This window comes from Nicotiana attenuata, unplaced genomic scaffold (assembly GCF_001879085.1).
Source record: "Nicotiana attenuata strain UT unplaced genomic scaffold, NIATTr2, whole genome shotgun sequence".
NCBI lineage: Eukaryota > Viridiplantae > Streptophyta > Magnoliopsida > Solanales > Solanaceae > Nicotiana > Nicotiana attenuata.
The window spans coordinates 80,438-83,434 of NW_017670513.1; positions in this window are offsets into that span (position 1 = coordinate 80,438).

Here is a 2,997-nt window from a genome sequence, read left to right on the forward strand (position 1 = left end):
CTACCGATGCTGCTGCTGAGTGGTGATACCCCTGCTGCTGATTCTAATTATTGTATCCTTGTGGTCGTGGGTAAGGTGCCATATTGTTGGGGGGTCTCATACCTCCCATGTTCCCGGTGTTGAACTGTGGCTGTGCTGGCCTGTACTACTGATTTTGTTGACCCCAATTCTGACCACCCTGTCTCTGGCCGCCATAATTAGACACATAGTTCATGTCTTCAGGGTAGTGATGATGATCGTGTTCTGCATTCCACTGATTACCAACTGGCTGACTAATGCAAGATGCGCACAAGCCCCCATTAGTAGTATCAACTATATGTACCTGCTGTTTCTACCCTGACTCTTCCACCTTTTTGGTGAGTATGCTCATCTGTGTCAATAAGGTGGCCATGTTTTCAGCCATAGAATTGGATGGATCTAAAGGCACTGAATGCACCACTGGAGTGATGGGTGCACCTCTGGTTACCCAGCCCGAATTCTGTGCCATCTATTCAAGCAGACTCTGGCCCTCTCTCCATGTTTTGCTCAAGAATGCCCCACCAGCTGAAGCATCAACAATGTTCTTTACGCTATCTGACAATCCCATGTAGAACCGCTGCCCCAACATTAGATCTGGAACACCATGGTGTGGACATATGACCAGCATCCCTTTAAAACGCTCCCATGTTTCATGCAAAGTCTCCATCGGTCTCTGTTTAAAGCTCAAAATCTCATCAATTTGTTGAGCAGTTTTGTTGGGGGGATGGAACTTGTTGTGAAATTGCTTGACCAGCTCATCCCACGTTGCTATAGAATTTATGGGGAGTGAATTCAGCCAAGTCTGGGCAGCTCCTGTCACTGAGAATGGAAACAATAATAGTTTGATTGCTTCCGGAGTTACATTGGGTTGCCTTTGGGTTTTGCAGATAGACAGGAAATTCTTTAAGTGCTGCTGAGGATCTTCAACTTGTGACCCCGAAAATAGTCCCTTATTCTGCAACAAGTGAAACATGTTATTCCTGATTTGGAATGACTCAGCCTGTATCTGCGGGACTACTATCGCTGTGGATAGATTCTCAGCTGTGGGTTGTGCCCAGTCATAGAGAGCAGCCTCTGGCGCTGGCACTATTGGTGCTGCTGGGTTTTCCTGGTTATCTCCCATGTTTGTTTCAAATTGTGCAGTTGTTGGTTGTTGTTTGTTTTGTCGGTTGGCCTGATTCAAAGCCCTGAAAATTTTTTCGGGATCTGATAATGCTTCTAATACTTCACCAGATCTCAATGAGTTTCTAGGCGTGCACCTGTGCAACCAAGTCAACAAACGTTAAAATTTCAATGTAAAATTGGGTGTAGAGAAAACTGACTACTCTAAGAATTTTTGATCTTCTTTCAATTGTAATTGATAACACCGTTAATTCCCCGGCAACGGCGCCAAAATTTGATCACGCCCAACTATGCCTTCTAAAAAGGACAATGCGGTCGTTGCAAATATAATCCGGTTTACAAGTCCGGAGCCGAATCCCACAGAGAATTAACCTATCAATTACCTTTGTTGGAATCACTAAATCCTTTATAATCACTTTCGCAAACTTTGTAAACAATATTGGATGGTATTTCTACTAACTAAGATTGAAAGTAAATAACTAACAGCTGTAAACTAAATATTCTTGGGTTGTAAACAATAATGAGAAGATTCTAAGGTAGTGATTTCCCCTATTAATGGAATCCCTTCCGGTTATGTTTCATATAGATTCACCAAAATATCTCTATCAATCATGAGCATTTTTTTTACCGTAAATCTCTCCCGAGTAATTGTGATAATTCACTAGACGCACTCTCCCGAGCTACGCTAGCTGGCTTTGATTATTACAGCTCACTTTAGATCACACCCAAGGCTTCGTTATCCCTAATCCCGCCTTTAAACCCGCAATTATAGATCCCTCTTATACTTTGGGAGTGGTGTTGTTCAACAATTACCTAAATATGCACTCTCTCCCGAGTTATGTACACTAAATAGGCACAGCTAATTGAGGATCCTGTCAATTAACTACAATAAATACGTAATTGAACAAATAAAGATTAACCGGCAACTATATGAACATAATCAAGAAGTTCATCCTTCAATAGGTTCCATCAAAACCTTAGACTAAAGTATTTAGCTACTCATAAAAACTTGAAGATAATCTACGAAAATATTTATCATGTAAAATTGCAAGAAACAGAAGAGAATAAAGAACTATGATGTTTTGGGTGATCTCTCACACTTGTGTTTCTTTCCCAAGAACTCTCTAAACAAAATCTGACCTAATGAGGCTGAAACCCTACTTTTTATAAGGGTTTTACACCAATTTTTCCCGGCTTGACAATCCTGCCCCTGGCTAGTTCGCGTTCTGCCGCGGTCCCATCGCGGTTACGCCGGGACCGCGGCCAAAAGGGGTCTCTGAATCTTCATCTCTACTCTGCCGCGGTCTTGCCGCGGTTACGGTCTGACCGCGACAGGCCAACTTCTGCCTTCCTTTGACTTTTCACATGGTGCATTTCTTGGGCATTGTTTGATTGGCCTCCTTTTCTCCGTAACTGATCCCAAACTTGCTCCATCGACTTATTTCTTTGGATATAACCTGCAAAGCATGAAAAGCACTAATCAGAGCATTTGGTTATCACTTTTTACAACAAAGCTATACAAAAATATGGTTCTTTAGGGTCTAATTGTAGTCTAATTCACCTATTATCACGCCCGCTTCCTCGCTTGAAGCGAGAAGCTGCATGCTTCACCCTGCTGAAGTGACTCAGGTGTAGAAAAGCGACCGCTTCCCACTAAAAAGCGAGAAGCGGGAAAGCGATGCGATGCGAAGATGCGACCGCTTCTGTGTTTTAAAACAGACCCAACCTTATTTTTATTAAAAACGAGGTCTGGTCTTTCATTAAACGAACAAATGCAATGCGACTAGGGTTTTAAAGACACCGGTGAACTTCTCCTTCTTCATCGACTAAAAGCATCAACTTCTTCAACTTCAAGTT